The 14,348-nt window shown below is 38.8% G+C and overlaps 1 long non-coding RNA gene across 1 annotated transcript in view; it reads right to left on the minus strand.

The window, feature by feature from the left end:
- LOC104985566 overlaps positions 1-14,348 on the minus strand; it is a 215,038-nt gene that overhangs the window by 74,827 nt on the left and 125,863 nt on the right. Inside the window, exon 2 of the long non-coding RNA XR_824922.1 lies at positions 9,998-10,069. This is a non-coding gene — a long non-coding RNA (uncharacterized LOC104985566). The remainder of the gene's footprint in view (positions 1-9,997; positions 10,070-14,348) is intronic.

Raw genomic sequence — 14,348 nt, forward strand, 5'->3', positions numbered from 1 at the left:
TTCCCTGATGGCTCAGACAGTAAAGAAACTGCCTACAATGCAGGAGACCGGGGTTCAATCCCTGGGTCGGGAAGATCTCCTGGAGAAGGAAATGGCAACCCACTCCAGTACTCTTGCCTGGAAAATTCCATGGGCGGAGGAGCCTGGTAGGCTACAGTCCATGGGGTCGCAAAGAGTTGGACACGACTGAGTGACTTCAATGTCAATGTCAATGTGGTCTCTTGTGGTCCTTTGTATTTCTTTGATACAGTTGTAATTCTCTTTCTTTTCTGGTTTTATTTGAGTACTCTCTCTTTCTCCTTTTTAACAACTCTAGCAAATGGTCTGTCAATTTTGCTTTTTCAAAGAACCAGCTCTCAGTTTCATTCATCTTTTCTATTGTCCCTTTAGTTTCATTTATTTCTGCTCTGATTTTTACTATCTCCTTCTTTCTGCTAACTCTGGGTTTCACTCGTTCTTCATGTAAGTAGTCCCATTTTTTTTTCACTCACAGTGTAATTTCTGTGGAAAGCACATTCACTATTTCAGATCATTAAGTAAATTTCTGCTGCAGTGCTCTGTGGCATAATTTATTCTTGAAGAAAATTTGGTTTAGAGTTTCTGAACTTTTGTCTTTTAAGAATATCTCTATATACAGTCTAAAATTTTAGTGTATCTATATGTATTTTTAGAATAAATTAAATATTGTATTGAAACCATCAATTCGAATACTCTCATCACTCAAAAAAGCTCTTGAAATTGCACCTGGTCACAAAGTCTTCCCCAGATAACTGTAGGTGAGGAGTATTTGTTTCCTCTTATAAAATTTGTACCTGAATTATTCATGAGTCTTCATTTTTACCTTGGAAAGACTTATTAGACTGCTTGCCTGTTTCTTGGCTAACTGGTTTGAAGTCCCTTTGTCTAAGGACATAAATATTTCTTTTATGTTTGAGACAATGCTTCCTTAAGTTATACATCTTTACAGAACAAACCTTTTTCTGACATTTTTAACTTGATCCTTTAAGAACGTCCTGGTGAGAATTTAGAGAGATGAGCGTTAAATGCAAGTTTGAGGTCAGTCACTTTTTCTGAAAGGCAGGCCGGTTGGTATTGAGTCCCCAGCCTTTTCAATATTTCTTTTAATTACCTTGGAAGTAAACACACTTCCCTTTTGAGTTGTGTTTCTTCAATTAATAAGATAACAGAGTAGTGTTTACAGGACATTAGCTGCTCCTCAGCGATAGCAAGCCAAGTGCAGAAGCTACATCTGTAATTGGTTTTCTGATACAGCCTTTGCAAACACACGTAAGAGTGGAGTTCATGGAAGGGATAAATGGATTTAGTTACCTTCACACCCTGCCTTCAAAGAGTGGTTTAATTATGTTTCCTTACAGCAGCTTCCCTTCCGCCAACCCATTAGAGCTTTCTGATTTATGACACAGTAGTTGCAGCATTCCCAGTAAAGACAGGAGTTGCTCTTGTCAGATACTATAGCTCCACGGTGATACTGCTCTGAGAAAATAAATGAGGTTCTAATAGTCCCGGATTATTACCAAAGGCAGGGTCAAGGAGTAACTTTTACTTTTTTTTTTATTAACCACACATACCAATAAAATTCTAAATTACTAATTTGTATGATTTTTGCTTATACATATATACGTATATTTATAAATGAGTCAAAGAGACATCTAAAGAATGCTTCCTAGTAATATCACTTTTCTATAGAATTTAAACCACTTGAAAACTCTACAATTTGTTATACTTAGGCATACATGTTACTTATGTAGGTCAAAATAATACCTGAAGGGCCCAAGGGACATTTGTTTTTACTAACACTGCACACTTTTCTCTTAATCAGTGTCAAGATGTTTCTTCCTTGTTCTTACAAAGGAAAATCCATTTTCAATGCAATCTGTTACTATTTTCTGACTAGACTGTGTACTGGAACCTTCTCATAAGTGGATTGCTACCAATAAATAATAATCACATGCTACAGGCCCTTTTACTTTAATGATTTCAACTGTTTTGAAATGTGTCTCACATTTTGTATCTTATAGGTATTACTACAACTTGAGGTAAATAGCAGTAACAGTGCATATGAGAGACCTTGTTGAATAAAGCAAAGTCTGTTTCCAATGAGCTCATGGTCCAGAAAGTGAAACCAACAAGAGAGCAGGTCATGGCATCACAATATCATCACAGAGGCACAGTCACCATAGTACATCCAAAGCAAGTATGAGTGTTTCTATGAATAACATTTAAACCAATGCTTTCATGTACCTCTCACCTTATTGTGAACTCCCTAAGCTTAGTCACTGGTCACAGATAATACTGGTAAAAGAGTTTTAAATCTCCAAAAATTCACTATGAATGGATAAAGAATATGTGGTATCTATATTCAATGGGATATTACTCAGCCATTGAAAAGGATGAAATAATGCCATTGCAGCAACATGCACGGACTGACACATTGTCATCCTGAGTGAAGTGAGTCAGAGAAGGAGAAATATCATATGACATCCCTTACATGTAGAATCTAAAAAGAAATGATGCAAATGAACTTACTTACAAAACAGAGAGAGACTCACAGACTCAAAGAATGAACTTATGATTGCCAGTGGGGAAGGGATAGTTAGGGAGTTGGGATGGACATGTACACACACATCCGTTATTTAAAATGGATAACCAACAAGGACCTACTATATAGCATAGGGAACTCAGCTCAGCGTTAGATGGCAGCCTGGATGGGAGGGGAGTTTGGAGTGGAATGCTGTGCTGTGCTGTGCTTAGTCACTCAGTCATGTCTGACTCTCTGTGATCCCATGGACTGTAGCCTGCCAGGCTCCTCTGTCCATGGGGATTCTCCAGGAAAGAATACTGGAGTGGGTAGCCTTTTCCTCCTCCAGAGGATCTTCCCAAACCAGGGATCGAACCCAGATCTCCCACGTTGCAGGCAGATTCTTTACCTTCTGAGCCACCAGAGAAGCCCAGTAATATTGGAGTGGGTAGCCTACCCCTTCTCCAGGGGAACTTCCCAACCCAGGAATCAAACTGGGGTCTCCTGCATTGCAGGCAGATTCTTTACCAGCTGAGCTACCAAGGAAGCCATTGGGGTAGAATGGATACATATATATGCATAGCTGAGTTCCTTTGCTGTTCACCAGAAACTATCACAACACTGTTAATCAGCTATATTCCAATACAAAATAAAACATTAAAAAAAAAAAAAAAAAGTCTTTAGGATGATTCAGGAGCCACAACAAAGAACCAGGCTCCTAAAATGACTCTTGGTACTTCTGTATTCAGAAAAGCCCCATTGAGTGCATGATCAAGTAACAGTCACTCTCAGGAAGCAGAGAGTGACTAGATGCTGCCTTTCAGTGGGGTGACTATAAAGAGTGAAGATCAGACTTTGGCCTCTTTGGGGGAAGAGGGCAGCCTGAGAACCCTTCAAATGTGCATCCCTCATACACATTTCCCATTTAAGTTTAAGAATGGCTTTGAGTCATGTAGGTAAGACCTAAGTAAAAGACAGGCTTAATTAAAGTTTTTTTAATCTAATTACCTCTGTTACTCATCATTGCAAGTTGTTTGTAGGGCAAGGTATTTAATCTGAAATATTTCTTTAGTGTTCACTGCAGAATTTGGGAAAATACTTCCTATACTTAATTCAGATAACTCAACATGTTGAAGTGCTTATCATATATAGTTCTGTCCTTTGCAACAGCCAATCTGTGTGAATCCAGGTTCCTACCTGTATTATTCACAATAGAAAAGAAGTAGAAGTCACTCAAATGTCCATCAATGGAGAAATGCAAACAAAATGTACACAAACACAATGGAATATTGTTCAGCTTTAAAAATGAAGGAAATTTTGATATATACTACACCACAGGTGAATCTGGAGGACGATATGCTAAGAGAAATAAGGCAGTCACAAAAAATACCATATGGTTCCACTTGTTACGAAGTATCTAAAGTAACCAAATTCATAGAAATAGAAAATAGAATGGTGGCCAGTAGGGGCTGCCAGGGGGAGGAAAAGAGGAACAGTTTAGTGAGTATAGAACTTCAGCTGAGTCACTGGAAAAGACCCTGATTCTGGGAAAGACTGAAGGCAAAAGGAGAAGGAGGACGCAGAGGATGAGATGGCTGGATAGCATCACTGAGTCAATGGACATGAAGTTGGGCAAAATCGGGAGACAGTGAGGAACAGGTAGACCTGGTTTCCGTAGTCCATGGCATCGCAGAGAGTCAGACGTGACTTAGTGACTGAACAATAACAGTAAAGAGTTTAGATTTCCAAGATGAAAATGTTCTGGAAACTTCTTTTATAACCATGTGAATATACGAAACACTACTGAACTGTATACACTTCTAAATGATTGTGATGGTAAAATTTATGTGTTTTTTACCACAATAAAAAAGGAGATCATAAATCTACTGTTTTTACATTTTAAAACGTGATTACATAATATCGGAAACCTTGATTAGTTAAATCCAGAGTATATGTAGATTGACTTTGTGAGAATTATACCAGTACACTGTACCAAGCAGTGCATGGCAATTTAAAAAAACAATACACAGAAAAGGCAATGTTATCAGACTACATATCATCAAGAAATACTGACCTAGAAAATGACTTGGATGGACTCACGATTTCCTCTCTCATGTATTCTATGATAACATATTTGAAGCCTCTTTATGAATAAAGAATAAACTCATTAAAGAATATAATGAATCTGTTGTTTGGTAAATCAGATTTCATAATTAAATTCAGGAGGAAAAGAAAGAACAGAATAAAAGCGGGAAGGAGGGTAATAAAGCCTCAAAGCCAAATATTTGGAAAGAAAGACTTAAAACTATTTCTGCAGAGCACTGTCATCTGAAGGACCCACATGGCAAATGACATGCAACTTAAAAAGATTAGGAAGAAGACAAACTTCCTGAAATCGAAGGTATAGTTCTAGAAGCTCAGATATTTCATTCTCTATAAAAGAGAACCAGACTGTTACTCGTCCTGCATTTTCCCCAGAGGCTTATTCAGCTCTGGAGGAGAGCTATGTTATGTGCTTAAAATGATCAGTATGAATATTGACTTTCAGACAAGCGAGAAGTTTGAGATGAAATAGGGAAAGAGCTGCATGCCTCACACCCTATAGCATTATATTTGCTGCCGTGTGTGTGTGAGATATGTTTGGTGCAAAATGCAAGTTATCAAAGAGAAATCTGGGAAAACGCCTCAAGTCAGTCAGGAACGTGTGCTTAGGGTGCCTGCTGGAAGCATTTAGGTTTGAGAAGGAAATGAGAATTAAGAGGGCTACTCTGACAATGGTGTCTGCATGGATCAAATTTAGGCATGGTTAGTTCTACCAGAGACCAATCTATTCATAGAACTGCTTAGAAACTCTGAAACTATTCTCCTTTATATAGTCATTCTCCCCCCAAAAGCAAAGAAAATGGCTAAGAAAAGAGATTGCTGCTAATAAACAGAATAGAGGGTTGGCACCACAGAATGCAAGTCTTTAGCCTTCATAGGTTATAAAGTTATACCTTGGTGGGGGGTAGAAGGGTAAATGAAAATGTGGAGATAGTAAATGTTTTTCTTGAATGTGTGATCTATAGAAGCATCCTTTGGCTCTACGTATTTCTCTTCTCTTTATCTATTAAAAGTTTCTTTACACTTCCTGTTTAAAACTAAAAATGGTTGTTCTTTTTTGCCCTGATAAACTCAGCAAATGATGGGCTGTATTTTTTGTTTTGAGGTAAAGACTTGTCATGACTAGATGACACAACAAAGCAGCTACTTCACATTCTCATATTAAAGACTTAAGCCTTTGCTTTCTGTTGCCAAAAAGACCCACAGAACCATAAAAGCAGACCATGACTTTTACAGTTATGACTTGAATAACGGGAGGAGTGTGAGCATATCTGAAGAAAATATTTTTTTTATCTGCTCTTTGTGAAGCAGGTAGAGACCTCTAGTGAATTTTACCTGAATTTATTATGCTTTTTACTTGATCACATTGTGTTTGGAAATATAAGTTGTTTTTCAAGTAGCAAACATGTTAAAAATTCAGTTCCACTAAAAGGACCTACTCTATAGCACAGGGAACTCTGCTCAATGCTATGTGGCAGCCTGGATGGGAAGGGGGCTTGGGGAGAATGAATAAATATATATATATGGCTGAGTCCCTTAGCTGTTTACCTGAAACTATCACAACATTATTAATCTGCTATACCTCAATATAAAATAAAAAGTTCAAAAGAAAAAACAATCCTTTCCCTAAACTAGTGTGTTACAATCCTATTTGTTTGACTCTGAGTTTCTGTGAAACATATAAATGGCAAAATGCAACATTATGGCAGATTATTTGCGGTTATTGTGGAGGGTAAACCATCTACTCTGTGGAGTTCACATGGTTTTTATATGCATACTAAGTGTAATACACTATACCCAAATCAACAAGAACAAAATTCAGTTCTAAATATCTGTTGAAAACTGGATTTCTAGGGAAGGATGCTTTTCTTTTGGAATTTTCTTCATCTTTCTCTCCCTCCTTCTTTTTTTCAATTGCTGAAAAATTACCCCTGGCATCCAGAACATTTTCTAGTGTCCTTTCTAGAAATTACAGAAGTGGAAGAACTCATTTACTACTGTCCCATACAAGCCAACATAAACCTTGGTGTGTCTACTCAGGAGTAAGCTCCTGTCCAGAGTACGAGCATCTCCATGTACTCTGGGGAGCAACCAACATCTGGACTGAAGAGCGAAACAGCAGCAATAACAGTAAGGCATTATTAGTGTCGTACTTGCAACTTTTTAGTATTTTCTCTTGTGTGACTTTTTATTCTGCCAACAACTGTGTGAATTAGGCGGGCATATGCTGAACATCAGAATGTTTAAATGCCTTAGGTAGCACACATATGTAGTCATTGGGAAGATGGCATTTCTAGATCTGATGAGAATATGCACTTGGCAGAGCACAGGGAGTATGGAGGGGGAGCTGGCACATGCCAGGTAGACACACCTGCCTGCACCTGGGCACCTCGACACTCAGGAGATCTCTCAGATGCGTCAACCTCACTGGGTCCCTCCTCTACCTGAAGTTGGCATATAGCCATCCCTGTGCTTGTACTTCTGCAGTAGTTGCGTTATTGCCCCCAAATTACTCTTCCTAATTATTTGTCCCTCTTGTACACCTGCACCGAGGGTATGGACTGGCCCTCATGAGGCTGGGCTTGGCCACGTGGTTGGCTTTGGCAAACAGGAGATGAAAGTCAGGCTCCGTGTGCCGCTTCTGCACGCCGGTCGGGGAGGCGCTGCCTGGTATGGCCTCTGCCAACTGTTCTTCCAGTCTGGGAGGGTCTGCTGCTCAGGAGAATAAGAGACAAATAGAGCCTAGCTAGGTCCAACCTGAAGCTTACAGCCAGCCCGCTGGCCTCAGTCGAGATGGGTTGATTCTCAGATAACCCACAGAAGAGTGTGAATGAAAAAGGAGTGTTACCGCAGTTCACTAAAGTTGCGGTGGGCTGTACTGTATCGCTAACTGATATATCCGGTGGGCTATCTCCAGTCACGAAACATTTTCTAACCCATCTAGGCTCGTGAACCGAGATGTAAAAAGTCTCTTGCCTTCCTTTTCCTGAGTTATGATAAATGAAAGCAGGCTTTTGAACTCCCCCAAAATTAGCTCAGTAATATCCTTTGCTACCTAATCAACAGCTGTGTTAAGATCTTGCAGTCATAAATCACCATCCTCTGCTGACCTTCACTATTCATCTTTATAAAACAAAGAAGGTAATACTTCTCAAATCTACCTTTTGGAATTCATTTATTCATTTGCTAGCTTAGTCAATTAACAGTCGTTAAGAACCTATTATCTTTCTAGAATATACAGTGATAAATATGATAAAGTCTTTAATGACAAAGGTCTCTGACCTACTAGGTACTATAGAAAAAATGTTACTTCCCCATATAATCAACACAGTAATGAAGCTAAGTTCTTAATAACATAGGTATACAGTGGAGAATATGTCAAGTAGAAGAGCAAATTTGAGTTGAACCTTAAAGGATTAGGGGAAGGGGAGGGAGCCAAGGTTATATTCGCACAGGCAGAAAAAAATAATAGCTTTATACCGGATAAAGCTGTGAAAACAAAGTAAACCAAGCAATCAAAATTAATGTAACCGATAATGGCACAAATAACTTCTTCCACCTCCGCATCTGAGGCACTGAGAACTAGAATTACTTATATGGCATTTTTGACTAAAAGTGCTTAGCCCGACCCTAATCAAGAGGGAAAAGAAGACAGATTACAGTTGACAGATAGTCCACAAAAATAACCAGCCCTGTGCTCTTCAAAAGTGTCAGTGTCACAGAAAACAAAGGAATGTTTACTGAGGAAGTGCCCCAGACTAAAGGAGATTGAAATCATGACAACTGAATGCATTTGCTGTATAGAATATTATTGAGATAACTGGCAAAATGAGTAAATTATATAAAGTGTCTCATGGTATTGTGTCAATGCTAATTCCCTGATTTTTAAAGTTGTGCTGGGGTTGCAAAGAGCATGGCTTTGCTTTGCAGTAAACACTAAAGTATTCAGAAGAAAACAGCTAAAAAATGTGCATGAATGTGTGGGATGAGTAAAGTAAATGTGGTAAAATATGAATATTTGAGTCATCTGCGTAAATGGCATAAGGGAATTTTTGTGCAATTCTTGCAAGTTTTATGAGAGCCTGAAGCTATGTCAAAATAAAGCAAAGCCTGAAGTTATGTCAAAATAAAGCAAAGCAAAACAAGGCCAAAGAATGAGAGAAAGGATTGAACCTGTGTACTGAGATGACAGAATTAACGGTACTGAAGAGTACAACTCGTCATGGGTACCTGCCGAAGCTTGGATGACCAAGGGGTCTTTTATGTGCATTGCAGATGCAGCACATCTGTAGAGGTAGAATACTAACTTTCCTGCCTAAGAATAAAACCCATAAAACCTGAATATGCTCTTTGGATTGTATGTTGTCAATTTCCTGATTTTGATATTGTACTATAATGATGTCAGGTATTACTACTGGTGGAGGCTGAATGAAAAGTATTTGATACCTCCTGTATATATTTTTTTCAATTCCCTGTAAGTGTGTAATTATTTCAAAGTAAATTTTAAAAACTGCCTTTGTAAACTTTAGCCAAAAATAGAATAAATTTCATATACTTTTTCAACCTCATACTAATATGATAACTTCATGTGCTGAGATTTTTATCTCCAAACAAGACTTAGAATTTTAAAATTTATGTTAATAAACAATTTCAGCAGTTTTCAAATTTAGTATAAATTTCCAAAAGCCATTTCTCTAATATTCCCTTTTAAGGTGCCAAGATGCTCTCCTTGACCAAACTCTAACCAGGGTCCACTGATCTCTATTCTTAACTAGGCCTCCAGCTTGACCTATAGAGACTTGAACAAACACTAACATGTTTCTAGCAGCTCAAGGCCGCATCCCTGGGAAGACTTTAGCCACCCCTAAAGCACTTGCCTGAGAAAATTCAATGCTGCCAAAAAATCCACTGTTTCAGCCAACACCTAGAGACTGGCCAGCGTCTCTCAGTCTCTCTGGGAAAAGAGGAGCTAAACTTCGACTTTTCAACAAGCACCAGTTAGCAAACCCTCGTGGATTTCACATGGATCAATCCCTATGCCTGCTTTTTGTAATATTTCATTTACCAGACTCTGTTCACCAAGCCCCTGATTGCTCCCTCTCTCGACACACATTTTCTCTCTAAAATGCCCATTCACCTCTGTACACATCGAACTTGAGTTCAGTTCATGCTAGACTCTATGGCAAATTATTACAGGTTAAAATCTGTCCTTACCATTTTAACTAGTGTTCCACTTTGTTTATTTTTGGCAAAGGTTAAATTTTCTTTGTATTTGATCTGCAGCAACAGCAATCAAATTTGCAATAGAGGCATCAACGTTTGAGACAATCTCAAGCAAAGTATCTAAAGACTTACTGTTATGGACCATCTCCCGTGTGCACCAGACGTTCTGCATCTGTTTTTTCTCATCCATTGCTCATCAGAGCCCTGTGAAAAGAAAACAAGCAACAACTTAGAATGTGAACTCAGTGTGTCTATATCCGAGGCTCTCGTTTGTTCTGTTATGCTTGTCAAGTTGCGCAGTATAAGGCACTGTTAACTTTTGAAGGCAGCTCAATATTACATAAACAGAGCAAATTCCAAGCATAATGAAAGATTCTGACTTGATTTTTGATATCTGACTGCTAACAGTTTTTTAAGCCTCACCCCTGTCCCCTCCCTTTGTATATCTGGACAAGATGACATAAAAGTCTGGGTACTCTCTCTTTTGGTACCAAGAGGAAGTTCATGCCACTCAAAAAACGCCCATCCCCAAGGGACTGGCAACCCACGCCAGTATATTTGCCTGGAGAAACCCATGGACAGAGGAGCCAGGGGGGCTACAGTCCATGGGGTCTCAAAGAGTCGGACACGACTGAGCATCTAACATTTCTACTTTCCTGCCATTCCAGCCACCACAGAAACCCCAGGCCAGGCTTTCTTCTTGTTTTCTCAAGCCTTTCTCTTTTTTTGGCTCATGCGGGATGTCCTCTCTTTCAAATGTCTTATAAACTGTTCACACCCTGTTGGTGTGTGGATGGTACCATCAGTCTTAATATCCAATCCAAATTTTTTCAGGGGCATCATCTTATTCCTTGAGTGGCCATGACTATGCTGAATCATTTAAATGTTTAAATGTAAAAAAAAAATATTTTAAAAGAGTGTTTTCAATTCACTTAATATTAAAATCATAAATACAACTTGTCTCTAGGGACTTCCATGGCAGTCCAGTGGTTAGGGCTCTGTGCTTCCATGGCATGGTTCATGGGTTCTATCCCTGGTGGGGAAACTAAGATCCCACATGCCATGTGGCATCGCCAAAAAAATTAATTAAAAAGTAAAATAAAAAATAAAAACTGTATATTATTAAAAAGAAAACATGTCTAAAACAGAGTCTACAATTAGTAGATATGTCTACAATTAGCAGATATGTAATTAACATAAATGTGCCAGAATTCACTCAATATGTTGGTGCTAACAGTGTCCATACTGCCCAATAACTGGACAAATTTCAATTTTTGTCCTCAAAGATGCAAAGGTTTCTGGTTTGTTAAAGTAGCTCGGAATGAGCTTCATATGAAAATAACCCATTTACAAAAACACATTCAGTGTGTGTTTTTGCCTGGGGGAACATATATTTCTTCAGGGAGCTTAGCAATGGTTATGAAAACAATATAAAATCTGTCAGTATTCCATTATAACCTTATTTTATACCTTCATTCCTAATAAATATTTTGTACTCATTACTGACTTTTGACTTTGGATAAAGAAAACTTGAAATCATGAAATGGTGGCAACAATTTTCAGTTTTTTAAAAAATTTGCTTAAAAGAAATCTTTGGAATAACATCTCTTCCAATAAAAAGAATAAAAAAAAAGTTCATTAAAAAAAAAAAAAGCTAAAAGTACATAGCGTCAGAAAAATAATTCCTTCACATTCTATTAAAGAAAGACAAATAAACTTTTATACAGTCCTTGTCTTGGCATTCTCATAAATGCACATTTTTTAATGATCAGGTTGAATGAGAAATTTAGTAGAAAGTAAAATTTTATACAGAAAGTTAGTTTCACATTTCAGTATTAACAGAAGTCTTGCAATAAATTCTCAGACCACATTCAAATAGGAATTCCCATAAAAGGAAATACCAGTGTTCAGAAGTAGTATAAGAGCCATTTGCTGTAATTTTCCCCTTATAATAGGAGACAGTTTTGACTACCTGTTCTTTATACACACGATGCAACAAATATGGATACTCTTCTGCTCAAGCACAGTATGGAAAAGCCCTCAGTGAATGTCCCACCTAGTGTGAGTATTTAAATTACTATCCTCTAGTATATTTTTGAAGATTCAGCCACAGTATCTATATTAAACAATCTAAACAAATTCTATTCTCTCCTCTGAGAATTTATGTTATAAATCAGATCATATTCAAACACATATGCTTTGAGTGGGGTAAAGCAGTGTGAAAATAGCCAGAAAACATGAGGGTGGAAAGTTTTAATGCTTCACTTCATTGCTGGACAGTGCAGCCGTCCAACAGGCCACTATTATTTATACGCAGCTATAAAGTATACCAAGCCAAGTGCACCAAGGAAGACAGACATACTATATATGAAGCCAATGAGAAGCCATGAATAATTTCCATTTACTCATTCAAAATTTTGTCAAGTAATTATTATCCGTGTTTTAGATGTTTGAGAACAAATGGGGTACAAGGTACCGCAGCTCAAAGAACTAACAGTCTAGGAGACAGAAATCTGAAGGCCTTCTGCAGTGTCACATGATAAGTTTGTGATGGAAATGTCTACCGAATACAGAAGAAATAGTTCACTTTGCTCTAATGGTTTAATAAAGAAACTGAGGAAGATTCTGAAGCTTGTGACGCAAGAAAGGGAGTCAAGGAAGAGGTGAGAAGGGAGTGAGACACGATCGAGAGGGAATGGCATGTTGAGAAATGGAAATATGAAAGCTCATGATAAGACTCTGGATGATGGGATGAGCACACACTGCTAGGGGACTGCTGAGTGCTGAGACTGCTGACAGTGGGGGAGACCTTCTAAGAAGGACAGATCTGGAGGTCCCCGCAGGTCACATTTCCTACATACGCATGGCGGGGAGGATGAATCAGTCAGGGTTTGGTGCCAGAACTAGAGAGAACTCCAGGTATCTTAAGCAGAAAGGTATTCAATACAGTAAGTTAGATATTTGCAAGATCTGTAGAAGGTGCAAGGAGTTTATTACTCTTTCAGAATTATCCACCAAACAATACAGAACAGAAAATAGAACTACTATCTCTGAGGCCAGCACACTGGAGTTTTGCTGGAAATAAGCTAAAACTGACTCCTCTGCCACCACTGTGTCTTAACATCCAAGAATCCTTGTAATAGCCATTGGCTGGTACTGGAGGAACTCAGTATTTCCATGAACTTGCTTGCCAGCAGCACCATCCAAAACCTTCAGGAAGATGGACTCTGCTCATTCCTGTCTTTCTAATTTCCCACAATTGCATCCATCAAGAATCCTAGTATGAAAAGAGTCTGAAGAGTGTACCTGTTAGCTCTACAACCTTCCCAGATACAGACAGGGTATAATGTAGTTAGAGCGAGCCAACACAGGGTATCCAGCCAAAGACTATTAAGAATTGTATGCAAAGATCTTAGATATTTAAATTTTATATTATCTCTTGTCAATGTAAAAATACTGACATCATAACAAGGGCACACATTAAAATAGAAAAGTGTTACAAGTATTTTTCAGATTTGAGGGGTTATTGGTTGCTATGACAAGGAAGGGAAATTTCTATCTTATAGTTAATTGGGAAACCTTGGGGCTTCCCAAGTGGCTCAGTGGTAAAGAATCTGCCTGCCAATGCGGGAGATGTAGGAGACATGGGTTTGATCCTGGGTTGGAAAGATCCCCTAGAACAGGGCATGGCAAACCACTCCAGTATTCTTGCCTGGGAAATCGCACGGACAGAGGAGCCTGGCAGGCTATGGTGCATGGGGTTGCAAAGAGTCAGATACGACTGAGCATGCAAGCGAGAAAGTAGATTCTGAGAGCTCTAAAAAGAAGATCCTTGCTCTAAAAAGAAGATCCTTGGAAAGCACAGAAGAATAATTATTTTTAGCCCTGGAGAAAAGTATAAAGGAAAGGAGCTGAAATGTAGAATGAAGAATTAAGAAAGTCGTAAGGATAGATCTGCCTGGTTTGAAAGGCTAAAGGAGGGAGGGTAACTGCCTCTCCAGCAGATACTCCATCCTAGGAGCTGGTGTTTATGCTCGCACAGATTAAATACTCAAAGTGGTCCATGGGAACTGGGACATGGAAAGTGTCAACACCATTTATAGAAAGAAGGTGTCAGTGGGAATGGAATGGTCAGCCTAGAAAAGCAGAAGTAAATGCCTCTGTGTGAGTCGAGCCCTGGGTAAGCAGAAGGGGATCCAGGGAACTCGCTAGAGAAGAATTCTCTCTGTGCAGGGGGAAAATTACAGGCAACTTGTCCAACACCTTGACTTCATTCACATACATTGCTTACTGCCCCTTGCTCTGATCTGAAAGTCACTAAGTCATCTTTGGGAAAAAGAGGGAAAAAAAAAACAAACTGACCTCTTGGTACTTTAATGCCAGGATGGGAAGGGAGTGAGAAGAGGAAATCCCCTATTATGAACATACATTCACCTCTGGCTTTCTGACTCTTTGCAACCCCACGGACTACAGCCTGATGCCA

Source organism: Bison bison, unplaced genomic scaffold, assembly GCF_000754665.1.
Source record: "Bison bison bison isolate TAMUID 2011002044 unplaced genomic scaffold, Bison_UMD1.0 scf7180017864050, whole genome shotgun sequence".
NCBI lineage: Eukaryota > Metazoa > Chordata > Mammalia > Artiodactyla > Bovidae > Bison > Bison bison.